Raw genomic sequence first — 15,012 nt, forward strand, 5'->3', positions numbered from 1 at the left:
GGCCTGACCAATGGGAAGAGCCTGATAGATATGAATTGATGTGGCTATTCTTCCTGTTCCTAAGGCCGGCCCTGGGAACTAATTCTGGAGATGGTCAGAGCCTGACATTCTGAAGGTGTGATTTTGAGTGAATTGTGCCTCAGTTTCATATTCACTAAAAGGCAAGACTCTGGTTGGCTGCCTCCCAGGAGGATGGTGAGATGTTGATCATTAAATCATGGGACAGGAAGACCATTGCTATCCTACGGAACTAACACACAGCCTAGTTTCGAATTGTAGGTCCAGGAAAGGCAGAGCTGGGGTGATTTGTTGCCTTCTCTGCAGTGGTGTTCATTCAAGGTTGTGGGGTGACTCACCCTGCAACTATACTAACTGGTCACTGAGTGTGTGTGACCCCAGACCCAAAGCAGCCCCCGAGTTCCTTCTCAGGAGCAGGAGCCTGGCCCAGGGCCACTTTTTGGACATTGCAAAGATGATTTTCTCTCTAGGGAAGTGCTTTGGTCTCTTTAAAATTCTTGCAGAAACAACTGCAGTGGGCGCTGCTGGGGTCGCTTATTCGATATCAGCCACATCTCGGAGAAAAGAGCAGTTTATCAGGGAATATTCCTTCCAGCAATGAAGAACCTTTTAGAACGTGATTGTAGTTAACGAACCAGCCTTTTCAATGTGTTTTATTCCACTCTCAATGAGATAATGAAATCTTTACTTTACCCTTCAACTTCCAAACAGAGCAAGTGGGTCAGGCGTCATCCATGCCCAAGGCCTCAGTAGATGGAAGGCTGGACCCGGGCTCAGGAGGCCGAGTGCAGGGATCATGCTGATGGCCTTCTCAGCTGGAACTGCCCATCTCCTGGTAGGAGCTGGCATGGAGTACCGGTAGCCTAGGATCAATGACAACCTATAGCTTTCTTCCTGTGTGTCCCCAAGAAAGTCACTTACTCTGTCTTTTATTATTATTATTATTATCATTATTATTCTCACCTGAGGATATTTTTTTTCATTGATTTTTAGAGAGAGTGGAAGGGAGAGAAAGACAGAGAAATACTGATGTGAGAGAAACACATAAGTTGGTTGCTTCCTGCATGAGCTTTGACTAGGCCCAGGCCATGGAGGAACCTGCAACTGAGGTGTGTGCCCTTGACTGGAATCAAATTGGGACCCTTCAGTCTGCAGGCTCTATTCACTAAGCCAAACCAGCTGGGTGGTCACTTACTCTTTTGAAGCCTCAGTTTCATCATCTGTGGGATGGGGATAATAACACCAACATGGGAGGGCCTGGCTGAGAGGGCAATTTCTGGCACGTGGTAGGTGGTCAATAAACAGCAGTTGTCATTGGTTAATGAAATTGAGCCCTGAGACCCAAAGTTCACAGAGAATCTTGTACTTGCAGCTGGTTCTCAGAACAGTCACATCCATGGCTCTGCCCTGGGATCACAGCATCAGAACAAAATAAAACAGCCTTCAAGGCCATCATCTCCTGCTCATCTGCTGGTCCTATCTTTCGTAATTCAATAGATGCCGTCCACTCAGGCAAATAGATGATGGATGGGTGTAAAAACCCAGACACGGACAACTTCAGACCTCTTCACTGGATCTTGTTTAAGCCTCTGCCAGCCTCCCCTTAGCATATAATGTGGTATAGGCTCTGGGTACATCTAAGGGGCACCATTAGATTTGTGTTATTTACATACTGTCTCAAGAAAGCAGGAAAGTTGCTCGCTCTTACAAAATCATTGTATCGTGATAATTTTCCAAAGATGGAAGTAATATGTCCAAAAGTCATTATGGCTGAATGGCTTTCTCAGGCTTCCCCCATTGCTCCAGTGGCCTTCTCCTGCTCAGACATGCACTCTCCTGCAGTAGGATTCTGCCATTTTCCCTCAGATTCCTGCTCTGTTCTGGGGGGACCAGCTATAGGGCCTCTTAGTCCTACTGTTGGCCCCATCTCAGGCTGGCTTTCTGACCTGCTCTTGTCTCCTTGGTTCCTGACCCCAGATTGGTTCCTGTTGACATCCCTTCCTCCCCTCACTTTCTACACTTAACTCTCCACCTTGCTCCTTCTGCTCTGACCTTAGCCTCCCTCCTGATCATATTTCAGATTTACTCGTGTGTCTGTGTTTGTGGTGGCTGATAATGGCCCCAAAGATACCCACGTCCTAAACCCTGGAACCTATACTGTTACTTTCCATGGAAAAAGGTCTTTGCAGATATGATTAAGTTAAGGATCTTGAGATGGGGAGTCACAGTGTAATCACAGAGACTTTACGAAAGGGAGGCAGAGGAAGATTTGGTGAAGACAGAAGAGGGGAAGGTGACATGAGCACAGAGGCATAGGTTGGAATGAGATGATCATAAGCCAAGGAATGTCAGCAGCCATCAGCATCTAGCCACCAGAATCCTTCCCTGGAGCTTCTGGAGGGAGCACAGCCCTGGTGACACTTTGATTTCAGTCCAATTATACTGATTTTGGACTTCTTCCCTCCAGACCTGTGAGAGAATAACGTTCTGTTGTTTTAATTTGTGGTCGTTTGTTATAGCAGCCATAGGAAACTAATACAGTATTCTCTGATCATTGGCTCTTGGGCCTGACCCTAATCTGTTCCCCAATGTCCTGTCACTGATGGGAGCTGGGGCCTGGACACTTGATGCTGCAGTGCCAGATCTCAGTCTTGATTGGGGTTTGGGGACCTTTGTATCAGCTGCTTACACATTATCTACTGGTGATCAGCCACTAAGTGGTGGACTCCTGAGAGAACCTCAAGCCTAGCTTTCTTCTCCTATAGTAGAACTAGAGGCCTGGTGCATGAATTTGTTCATGGGTGGGGTCCCTTGGTCTGGCTGGATATCAGGGCCTATGGGGGGGGGTGGCTGGCTGGAGGGAGGGGTCATGTGAGGTTGGCTAGCCACTCCCCACCCCCTTAGGGGTTGATGGGGGGCCAGCTGGGTGGGTGGGGGTAGGGGGAGAGAAAGAGGGCCCACGGGAGGTTAGCCGGCCATGGGAGGTTGCCTATGGGAGTGCACTGACCACCTGGGGGCAGCTCCCATATTGAGCATTTGCCCCCTGGTGGTCATTGCAACTGGTTGACTGGTCATTCCGGTTGTTCCAGTAATTTGGTTGTAATGGTCGCTTAAGCTTTTATATATATATATATAGACTAGCAGCCCTGTGTACCAGTCCATGTGCCAGTAGCTCACTGCCCACTGCCCTGCCCTCCTGTAGCTCCTCCTGCACCCCTTCCCTCTCTGACCCCCCCCCCCCCCCCCCCCATAGCTTGCTGCCCTACCTCCTCCTGTAGCTCTCTGCTGCCTGCTTGTAGCTCACTGGCCCACCCTTCTGCTGATCTGTGATCCGGTAGTTATGTAGTTGGCCATTACGCTTCACGGTGTAATGACCACTTGCATATTACATCTTTATTATATAGGATAATCAAGGCTCATTATGGGTGGGGAACATATTAGACAGTTCAGCAGAGCAATTGCTAAAATCCTACCATGAGCTAAGCTATATGACGGGCACTTTTCTTACATTCTGTTTTGTAAGTTACCTTTCTCCAGGCTGGAGATAAAAACGTGGTTATATCAATGGCAGTAAAAAGTATTCCTCTGGCTTATGTCCTTTCTGCTATAATGGGGCCTCTGTGCCTTTTAAAGTTTCTGCTGTTTGTTTCCAGGAGCCTCGGGGGGGTGTCTCACTTGTGCTCACAAACATTCCCCCCCCGCTGTGTGGCAGTGACCTTTTCCCTCCTGTGATCCACTTCCAAGCTGAGGCGGCTGCTTTCAAGCTTTCTGCTGAGCCCAAGGCAGATGTGCTGGAGCTGGAGCCTCCTTCCCCGCTGTGGCCCAGACTTCCGGGGAGGCCGAGGGCCTCTCCTGCATGGCGCCTGTCTGGGCCACAGCCCAGGCCTCTGCGCCGCCCCCATCAGCCTGAAAGGGAGCTTCCTCTCCTCACTGGTCCCCTCCAGGCTGGCTACCTGTGGTCACACAACAACCAAATGTGCCACATCAGCTCTCAGAATGGTGCCGAGGTTTTGGGGAAAGGGCTTCCAGCAGATTTTGTATTTGCTAAAAATACCTCCCCTCCCACAAGGTGACTTTGAGACACTTCTCCCTCTCTACATCTAAGTCTTCAGTTCACTTGTAATGGGTATTTTGGTGTGATGTGGAGATCTAATTTTATTTTTCCATATGCATTACCTTACTCCATTTACTGAAGTGTCCACCCTTTCCCCATTGCTTTATATATGCTTTTGGGCTCTCTATTTTATTGTTCCACTTGTCTATCCCTGCACCCATTCAACACCATCCTAATTATATAATAAATATTTCTATCTAATATATTGGTCTAGGTCAGTGTTTCCCAAAGTGTGGTACGCGTACCCCCAGGGGTACGGGAAGAGTTTGGTGGGGGCACGCGTTGCACCGGAGTTTGGTGGGGATATGCACTGCACCATGCTTAGCTGCGCCTAATTCTATGTTCTCATGAGTATGAGGGGTACTCAGCATTAGGAAAATTATAGAAGGGGCACACATATGTCAAAAGTTTGGGAAACAACTGGTCTAGGGCTATTCTTGACTCCTTGCTCTTGTCTATATATTTTAGAAGCATTTTGTCAAGTTCTCACAAGAGTCTTTTTTTTTATTTTAATTCTATTTAGTTTATAGATAAATTTGGGTAGAATTGACACCATTATCATAGCAAATCTTCCCATGCATGTGGCCTAGAAACTCTTTTGAGTCTTTAAATAATGTTTTGTAATTTGCACCATAAAGGCCTCTCACAACTTATGCTAGAATCATTCATTATTATTATTTTTTTGCTATGGAAATGGAATTTAAAAAATAACATCTAGTTATTAGTGGTACATAGGGATGTTATTGATTTTTCCCTCTTATTGAATTTATTGGGGTGACACTGGTGAACAAAATTTTAAAAATGTTTTTGATCTTTTTAAAAGAAATATTTTTATTGATTTCAGAGTGGAAGGGAGAAGGAGAGATGGAAACATCAATGATGAGAAAGAATCATTAATTGGCTGCCTCCTGCACCCCCACTACTGGGGATCGAGCCTGTAACCTGGGCATGTGCCAGGACTGGGATGTGAACTCCTGATTTATAGGTTGATGCTCAACTACTAAGCCACGCCAGCCAGACTGATTTTTAAATGTCAATCTTGTGTACAGCAATCTTGCTGATTATAAGTTTGCATATACATTCTTTTGGATTTTCTATGTAGATAATTAGACTTTCTCCAGAAACACTTTTTCTTTTCACTTGATGTCTTTTTCTCACTTGCCTTCTTTCATTGGCTAGGTGCTTCAGTGTAATGCTAAAAGGAAGCAGTGGTAGAGCACACTATTGAATTGCCTGTACAGTTTTATCCTTATATGTAATAATGGAGTAAGTTTTGAACAAATACCCTTTATCACATTAACGACATAATATCCTATGTCTAAATTGATGTTCTTTTTTTATTAAAAAAATATATTTTTATTGATTTCAGAGAGGAAGGGAGAGATAGAAACATCAATGATGAGAGAGAATCATTGACCAGCTACCTCATTCATGCTCCCCTACTATGGACAGAGCCTGAAACCTCAGGCATGCACCCTAACTGGGAATCAAACCATGACCTCTTGGTTCATAGGGCAACGTGCAATCACTGAGCTACACCAGCCAGGCCTTAGTTCTTAACAGTATGAGTGAGTATAGAATTTCATTCAATGCTTTTCCTACAACTATTGAGATTATCTTACATTCTTTTCCTCCTTTAATCCTATAATGTGCTATATTATATTAATAGTTTTATTTATTATTGAGATAAATACCATCTAACCAGCAACTACTATATATATATATATATATATATATATATATATATATTACTGATAAATTAAATGGTTTTGATTTAAGATTTAATTTTTAAAAATTTTTTTATTTTTAATATATTTTATTGATTTTTTACAGAGAGGAAGGAGAGAGCTAGAGAGCTAGAAACATCGAAGAGAGAAAAACATCAACCAGTTGCCTCTTGCACACCCCCTACCGGGGATGTGCCCGCAACCAAGGTACATGCCCTTGACTGGAATCGAACCCGGGACCCTTCAGTCCGCAGACCGACGCTCTACCACTGAGCCAAACCGGGTTCGGCTGGTTTTTACTTAAGATTTTAAAATACATGTTTAGATTTGTATTTTATAGGAATAGAGGAGTAGCCCCAAAGAGGCAAGTGTAGCCCCCAAAAACCGAGCTAACCCCAATGAGCCAGACCTAGCTCTGAAGGTCCGTGCTTAGCCCTAAGGGCTGAACCTAGCCCCAAGAGCCAAGCCTAGCCCTGAGGGATGAGCCTAACCCCAAGGAGCCCCCACCCCGAAGGGCCAAGCCAAATCCAGAAAGGAGAAGCCTAGCCCCTAAGAGCCTAGGGTAGCCCCAAGGAGTGAGTGACCCAGCCCCTAAGGGTCAAACCTAACCTGGAAGAGTGGAGCCCGGACCTACAGGACGGAGCCTTCCCACCTGAAGGACGCGAGCTGGATAGAGATGGATTGCATGGGGGTGGGCTGAGGGGGGTGAGGGAGTCCAGGGCCCAGCTGTCACCAGGAGGGCACGGAGGCTTGGGAACAGGCCCTTGTTTGCTCATCTTTGTCCAGGCGAGACCCTCCCACAGAGAATTCACTGCTCTTTGTAGACTGGCTCCTGTGGATGAGGCCTCAAGTGGCTCCATTGTCCTGTGGGCCCCAAGAATCCTGTCCCTACCCAATACTAACCTCTTCTCTGACCCACTGGGTGTGTTGAGCTGACGCTTCTGGGCTTGTGCCCCAGCTGGGAAGACCGCCGTGGTTATACCTTGGTTCTGAGCCCTGGCCCAGCTGCCCAGATCTGGCCGAACCCCTCTTCTAGGGCTGAACCCTGATTCCACGTCCTCAGGCCCTGCTCTTGTCTGGACAGGCCGCCCAAAAGAGCATCCTGAGCCAACACCAGGTGAACAGCTTCCCTTTTTGCAGACTCTGCTGCTGGGCTCATCCCCCCGTGGCCAGGCTGGACATCAGCTCCCGCCTGCTTGAGCCAGGCTCCCCCACCTCTGGGCCACCCTTCATCCGGGCCATACGATGAAGTGGTGGTTACAAGTGGTCCCACCAGCTCTCAGCTTTGTCCTCTTTCTCTCGGCTTAGTCTGGGCTCCCTTGGAAGCAGACCCTGAGACAAGGATTCAAGCATAAGTCGTCTCAGAAACTCAGGTAGAGCTGTGGAGAAGCGAGGCAGGGAAAGGAAGGCAGCCAGCATTACCAAGCAAGCTGCCACTGTGGCAGCTGAGCTGCATCCGGTGGGTGCCTCCTGGAGACAGTGTGGAAAAAGGGGCTTGGAGTGGCACCCCTGCAGGGTGAGGTGGCCCAGGTGTTTATGCACCCAGCCCCATCAGTCATGGTGAAGGGCGGCCTGGTGGCCTTTCCTTCCCAGCCTTTGCACCTGCCCAGCCGACTCAGAGGCCAGGGAAAGCCTCGGCAGAGAGCATGCTGGATCCTGAGCCCCAGAATGGGGAACCAGGGTACCCTCTCAGCCTGACCCGGAAGCTGGAGCCCCATCTACAAAGCAGGGACAATGCCCCGCGCCTGCAGCCTTGTGGTGAGCCCACAGTGGCTTCACACATGCAAAGGGCCAAACAGTGCCGGACACAGAGCCGCTTTATAAAGCTGAGGAGGGCGTGCCGCCTCCTGTGCTGTGCAAACGCGCCCAGAGGTTCCGCAGCGGACCCGAAGCTCTGAGGCAGGCCACCATCTCCTGCTTTGCATGGCCCTCCCCCCATCTCCGGACACTGGTTCCTGCTGATGTGATGTTCTTGTTCTAAAAACAGACATGTAACACCTCAGGCAGATTTGCAGTCCCTTGACAGTCTGGCACATGAAGGGCCTCTGCCTCTCTGTTTTTTAAGGCGGTACTGCCCCACTCAGTAGCCTCCTGTGTCCCAGGACCCTGGGGAGAGGTGAGGACCAGTCCAATGGGGCTGCTCTGAGGGCAGCCTGGTGCCCCACCCCACCTCACCCCCACTCTGGGCAGTGCCTGGAGCTAGGGCCCGCCACTCTGGCACAGACTGCTGACACCACTGAAGGCTGATCACGTGTCCTTGCTGTTTGTTTCATTCATGTCCCTCTCGCCTCTTGGTTGCTTCAGATGACAACTGAGAGCATATCCTTGAGGCAGGGGGTTCCTGTCCAGATTAGAGAGGTGCCACCCTCTGATGGAGGCCCTCTACTTCAGGGCACTGAGACCCGCAGGACTCAGGTACCCTCCCTGCCCAGCTCCCAGGAGGCAGCCTGGTCCAGGCACTTTACAAAGCAACCGGGAGGCCTGGAGCAGGCCAGGAATGGCCCAGGTGCTGACGTCTCAAGGGTGCCCCTCTGTGATCCCTAGAGTTTATCAGCCCTCTGTAGCCAGAGCCACGGAGGCCTCCCCGGTGTGGGGAGGGGGCACTGGGCCTACTCCTGGCTCGGAGCTCAGCTCCTCCACCATGGGGCTGGCATGGGTCTCACGGCCTCAGCCCTGGTACCCAGTGGATGGGGGAACCCTGGGCACCAGTGAGCACACTTATACGCACATAGGTGTGTAACTCCTAGTTTCCCATTTGGTGTTTGAGATCCCTATGGGGGCTGTTCCTCCTGAGATCTAGCTGATTTGGCGGGGCCCCTGGAGCCAGCTCCTGAACCGGGACTGTCCTTTCCCCCCTGGCCACCTGCCAGGACGCTACACCACTGAAGACCAGCTTCCTTGTCGTTAGTAGGGGTGGTGTTACTGCCTGCAGAACTGGCAGAAGGGACAGTGGTCCTGTTTCTAACGCAGCGCCCCCCCCCCCCCCCCCCCCGTCCCCCCTCAGGCTCCAAGAGCCGGGTGAAAGGAGGAGCTGACGCCTCCTGGTGGGGATGACAGTGTTCGCTCTCCCTCTCTCTGCTCCCACCAGCCTCAGGGGTGCTGCTGCCCTGACCCCACAGGAGGCAGTGCTGCCCAAGAGGGCGTTCTGTTGTGATGAAAACGCTCTATGTCTTGCTGGCTGACACCTAAATAAAAAGTACTCTCTTCCCAAACTATGAACACCCACTCTGGAGAGCCTCCTTACCTCCTTGGACTGGGTGCGTAGAGGAAGACCTGACAACAAACCCACTGATTGTCCCCGGGCATCAGAGCACCTGAGACCCATCTGGTGGTGGCCAATCTCAGCATCTGAATGGATGTTGCAGCCCTTTTTAAAAAAAACAAACAATTGAAGATAAAAATCATGGACTAAATGTTGAGCCATGTGGCATCCCCAGGTTGTGTGTATTGATGACAAAATGGCTGGAGAATCACGCCGCCTGAGGGGTTGTATTAGATCAACCCATACACTGAGGCTGGGAATATATTTATTAAGTAACTCAAACTGGGAGGCTCTGAAGTATTACATGTCCTGAGACAGGCCTCAAAAATCTGTGTATACATTTGGTTTTATTGTAATGGGGCAGCTTGCACACTTTATTTTTATTTATTTATTTTTTTATTTTTTTTTTCATTTTTATTTTTATTTTATTTATTTTTTTAATATATTTTATTGATTTTTTTTTTACCCCCTCCCTCCCTCCCACACATCCCCTCCCTCCCCAGAGTTTTGTGTCCATTGGTTGCACTTATATGCATGTATACAAGTCCTTCGGTTGATCTATTATCTCCCCCAGATCTTCCTCCCGTCCCCACTGTAACTTGACAGTCTACTTGTTCATATACTGTCTCTATATCTATCTTATGGTTCACCAGTTTATAATGTTCTTTATTATCCACAAATGAGTGAGGTCATGTGGTGTTTCTCTTTCATTGATTGGCTTATTTCACTCAGCATGATGTTCTCCAATTCCATCCAGGATGCTGCAAATGATGAGAAATCCTTCTTTTTTATGGCAGCATAGTATTCCATTGTGTAGATGTACCATAGTTTTTGGATCCAATCATCTGCTGACGGACACTTAGGCTGTTTCCAAATTCTGGCTATTGTAGATTGTGCTGCTATGAACATAGGGGTGCATATATCCTTTCTGATTGGTGTTTCAAGTTTCTTGGGATATATTCCTAGAAGTGGGATTACTGGGTCAAATGGGAGTTCCATTTTCAGTTTTTTGAGGAAACTCCACACTGTTCTCCACAGTGGTTGCACCAGTCTACATTCCCACCAGCAGTGCGCGAGGGTTCCTTTTTCTCCGCAACCTCGCCAACACTTGTCGTTTGTTGATTTGTTGATGTTGGCCATTCTGACAGGTGTGAGATGGTACCGCATTGTTGTTTTGATTTGCATCTCTCGGATAATTAGTGACTTTGAGCATGTTTTCATGTGCTTTTTGGCCTTCCTTCTGTCTTCTTTTGAAAATATTCTATTTAGGTCCATTGCCCATTTTTTAATTGGATCATTCATCTTCCTTTTATTTAGTTGTATAAGCTGTTTGTAGATGTTGGAGATTAAACCTTTATCAGTGGTAACATTAGCTTGCACACTTTAACATTGAAAATGTAAAATCTTTTTTTTTTCTTCTTCTTCTTCCCAGCGAAACAAAAACTAAAACAAGGAACTTTGTGTAATGGGAAATGTTTAAGCAGTCGCAGGAGCAGAGGGAATAGCACAAGGAACCCATATGGACCCATCTTCCAGCTTAAGTAGTGACCACCATGCTGCCAATCTTGCTTCCTGTATTCTCCCCACCTCGTTTCTTGGCTGCAATATTTTAAAGACATGTCACAAAAAGAAAAATTAAAAATAAAACAGAACAAAAATGACAACGCAGAACGTCATTTCCAAATAAGATCCTTTACGTCCTCCTGATGCTCCGAGTGGCTGGGCTCCAGTTGTCCCTGGGAGAGGGCTTTATTTTTAAAGTGACGGTTTACATGGCAAGAGCCTCCACTAAAGCATCACCCAAGGGGAAGCTATAGTGTCAGAATTCCCACTTAACTCTCCCGAATGTTTCAAACCACCCTCCTCTGACCTTCTTGAATCCTGCGTTTTTGTTTTACACATGGGCAGTGGAGATTTCCATGCTAGTATTTGCTCATTGGCCATAGTCACATGGATGCAGATGCAAAAAACAAACAAACAAAAAACAAAGAAGGGAGAATGCTGGGAGGGTGGGCAAGGCCAGGAGAGTGGATGGCATTGAGCATAGTGGTGTGTGGATTCTCTAAAGGTTTTATTGAGAAAGGAAGGGATGATAAGGGGGTTGGAACAGAAAATAGCTCCCTCCTCCCAAATAAAACTTGTTATCAAGGTGTACAGAGGTCAGAAGGAAGACTCTAGGAGCTCCAGGTGAGGGAGAAAAGGGCAGATAAATTCCTTGATGCCAGGGCCCAAAGGAAATGAGAAAAACTCATCAGAAAAGGAGGGTTGGACTCCACCAATAATTTTGTCTCCCTCTCCCTCTGCCCCATCCCCATCATCTTCACCTTCATCTTTGTTCTTCCTTCAACGTCCTCCAACCTGCCTACCTTGGCCAACTCTCCCTCCCTGCCCCTCCCCCACCTCCTCCATTCTATTTCCCCTCTTTCCTCTGGTTCTGGTTATTACTGTTGCATAACAAGTTACCCCCCAAATGGAGCAGCTTAAAATAACTGTGGTGTTTTGTTTTTTTGCTCCTACTTTGTAGGCCAGGAATTGGGAAATGGTTTGGCTAGGCAGCTCTCACTTGGGGCCTCCCAGCCTCCCGCTTGGTTGAGGTTGCCGCTGGCTGGGAGTGCAGTTGTCTGAAGGCATGACTGGGCTGATGGCACAGTCACCTGCCTGGATTTGATGTTGACTGGCTGCTGGAGGCTCCACGTGGCCTCTCTAGTGTAAATCTGAGTAGTCAAGTTCTTCCTTCCTTCCTTCTTCCTTCCTTCTTCCCTTCTTCTCTCCCTTCCCTTCCTCCCTCCTTCTCTCCCCCCTCCCTTTCTCTCTCTCTCTCTCTCTCTCTCTCTCTCTCTCTCTCTCTTTCTCATATATTATATATTTTTTTATTGATTTCAGAGAGGAAGGGAGAGGGAGAGAGAGATAGAAACATCAATTATGAGAATGATTGATCCTGCAACCAGGGCATGTGTTCTTTTTTTTTATTTTATTTTTTTATCTATAGATATTGATTAATATGAAATTTATTTTTCTTTTGATGGCTATAAACAGTTAGACCTCTTGAGTATATTCAGCAATGTGGATTATGTTGCCTTCAAGATACTGACAATTTCCCCAAGTGGTCCATATTAAAAAATATATATATATTTTTTATTGATTACAGAGAGGAAGTGAGAGAGAGAGAGAGAGAGAGAGAGAGAGAGAGAGAGAGAGAGAGAGAAACATCAATTGAGAGAATCATTGGTTGGCTACCTCCTGCACACACCACACTGGGGGTGGAGCCCACAACCTGGACATGTGCCCTGACTAGGAATTGAACCATGACCTCCTGATTCATAGGTTGATGTTTAAGCCATGCCGGCCGGGCCATATTTTTTATTTTAGCTATTCTTGTGGACCTGGACACTGTTTTTAGTGACTGGATAGCAGGCATGTGTTCTTGACCAGAATTAAACCTGGGACCCTTCAGTCCACAGGCTGGCGCTCTATCCACTGAGCCAAACCAGCTAAGCCCTAGGGCAGTAGTCAATTTCTCATATAATAGTTATCTTCCCCCAGGATGAGCCTCCCATAAAGCCAGGGGGAAGCTCCATTTTCTGACCAGCACTTGGAGAGTCACAGTGACTTCCACCATACTCTCTTGGTAGAAGCAGTACAAGCCTGCGGAGTTCTGGGGAGGGGCCTGGACCCCCCCTCCTCCATCCTGGCCATATGTGGAACGCAATCTGCCACACCTTCTGTATCAGGTCCGCAGGGGGTTTGGCCAAATGCCTTTGAAGCCTGTTCTAGCTCCTGCGCACCTGCCTCCGCAGGGTCAGGCACCAGGCAAAGGAGCTTCCTGCTGCCCCTTCCTGCTAGCTCCTTCAGCCCCCCTGGAGGCTGGGCCAAGTCCCTCCCAGATTTCCACTCATTTCATTTGACTTTGGAGATGGCTCACCTTTCTTAGTGAGATGAAACCCTGTGCAGAGGCCCCTATTCCCAACTCAGGGTTCTCATCAAGATACTGATGTATTTACTGACCCAATTTAATATTTGTTACTTAATATTTTGTTAAAAAAAAAAAACCCTCAGCACTCTTGCTCTGGTTGGAGTGGCTCAGTTGGTTGAGAATCATCCAGTGCACCAAAAGGTCCCTGGTTCGATTTCCCATCAGGGCACATACCCAGGTTTCGGGTTCGATCCCCAGTTCAGGAACCAGCTGATGGATGTGTCTCTCATTGATGTTTCTCCCTCTCCCTCCCTCTCTCAAATCAATCAAAACTTATTTTAAAAAGATGCAGCACTCTCCAGCTTCCTCTCCAGGCAATGCAGACCTCTCAGAGGGTTGACAAATGTTGTTTCCTGGAAATCTGGGGCTTGGGCAGTCCATTCTGACATGTTCCGGAGAAGGGTGGTGGGGTTTGGTGCGGTGAGGTTCTACTTTCAAAATGTCCTCACTAGCGTGTTTGCTCATTCTCCCTCCTCAGGCCTCATTAATATGCTCAGTTATTCCCTATTGCTCTGTTCTTCTCTGAACAACAAATTTTCCTTCCGCATGGGAGTTGGGACCGGACTCTTACTGGGGACATGGTTGACTTAGGTTTAGGAGCCATGATTCAAGGAACATTTAAAGAACCAGAGAGATGCTTCAAGGACCTAGGGGCGGAGGGGAGTGCCCATGGCCAGTGGTCGGCAAATTCATTAGTCCACAGAGCCAAATATCAAGAGTACAAAGATTGAAATTTCTCTTGAGAGCCAATTTTTAAAAAACTATATAAGTAGGTACATTGTTATTAATTTAATTAGGGTACTTCTAAGCTGGCCTTTGCTAAAAACTCAAGGGGCCAAAGAGCTGCATGTGGCTCTCGAGCCACAGTTTGCCGACCACTGTCCATTGGCAATTTATTGCGTAGGAGACATTCCCATACGTTCTGGTTCAGCTCCTGAGCCTGGCCCAGCTCCCGTCTTCAGCCTCATCTATTCCCATCCCTGCCTGGTTTGAGTTTTGTAATTTTGGGAACAGAAGCAAGGCTAGAGTGGCTGGAGCATAGTAAGTGGCAGAAGAAAGAGACAGAAAGTGGGTCCCTGATGACATCATTTAGACACTAAAATAACCTTGGGACCTCCCTAATGTTGGACTTCTTGTTAGGAGGGATAGAAACCTCTGATTGTGTAGGCCCTTCTGAATTGGATATTGTGTTACTTTAAGCAAAAAAAAAAAAAAAAAAAGCATCATTAAAGTACCTAGTAGGTTTGGGAAGACCAAGCTTGTGGAGGGGAGATTAGTTCAGCTGTACCAGCTGCAGTTTGCCTCCAGTTAATCCCAAGCAGTCACATGACCCTCCTGACTGAAGTCCCAGGATTGAGGTCAAAGGCTTGCTTGCCTCCTCCCTCGGAACAGGATGTCTACCTCTCTCAGAATGAGCCTTCTCAGGCCAGTACAGGCTTTAGGTTTACAGCCCACTTCACAATGCCCTGAAACCACAAATATACATACATACATGCATACATACAGGTGTCCCCAAAAACATGTATGCACACTTTAACAATGGATAGCTCAATTGGTGTTTCTTATCAGCCAGAGTAAGCTTTAAACAAAGTAAATTCATCCTGCTGGAAGTTTGAAAACACAGTTGAAGCACAAACACTGCCTTTATAATTATTCAAAGTGTCCGCCCAAAATGTATAAACAGCTGATAACACACTTAATTTTTACTCCCTTTCAGGTTTAACTGATTTTAAATAATGGGAGAAGGCAGCCTAAGCTTTGAACAAAGAAAATTTATTCACTAGACTTTTTAATGGGGATACATAAAAGATAAAGTTTATGGTACAAAACTGGCAACAGTTGATGAATTGAGGGCACACTAATACTGAACAAAATGATTCTTGATGTTTGTGATTCCATTGCTTCGCATTATCAGCAG

The sequence above is a fragment of the Pipistrellus hanaki genome (assembly GCF_964339955.1).
Source record: "Pipistrellus hanaki genome assembly, chromosome: 4".
Lineage (NCBI taxonomy): Eukaryota > Metazoa > Chordata > Mammalia > Chiroptera > Vespertilionidae > Pipistrellus > Pipistrellus hanaki.